Consider the following 234-nt stretch of genomic DNA (forward strand, 5'->3'; position numbering starts at 1 on the left):
AAGCTCAAACCTGAAATACGAACGCGAATTTCAGGGGGCTAAGCCCTTGAAAGCAATGGGCTAAAAAAGCACATATTCAATGCCGTTTAATCATGCAATGATAGACATCAACCCAATTTACCTTGACTTTTGCTGTCAACATTAAAAACAGCAAGATTTGTAAGAGATTTTGAAATTTTAGACATGAGCAACGAAAAATCGATCAAGCATTTGCTGGAAGAAAGAACAAACAGC

Source organism: Rhopilema esculentum, chromosome 13 (assembly GCF_057945365.1).
Source record: "Rhopilema esculentum isolate cy_ngs chromosome 13, ASM5794536v1, whole genome shotgun sequence".
In the NCBI taxonomy this organism is placed as follows: Eukaryota; Metazoa; Cnidaria; class Scyphozoa; order Rhizostomeae; family Rhizostomatidae; genus Rhopilema; species Rhopilema esculentum.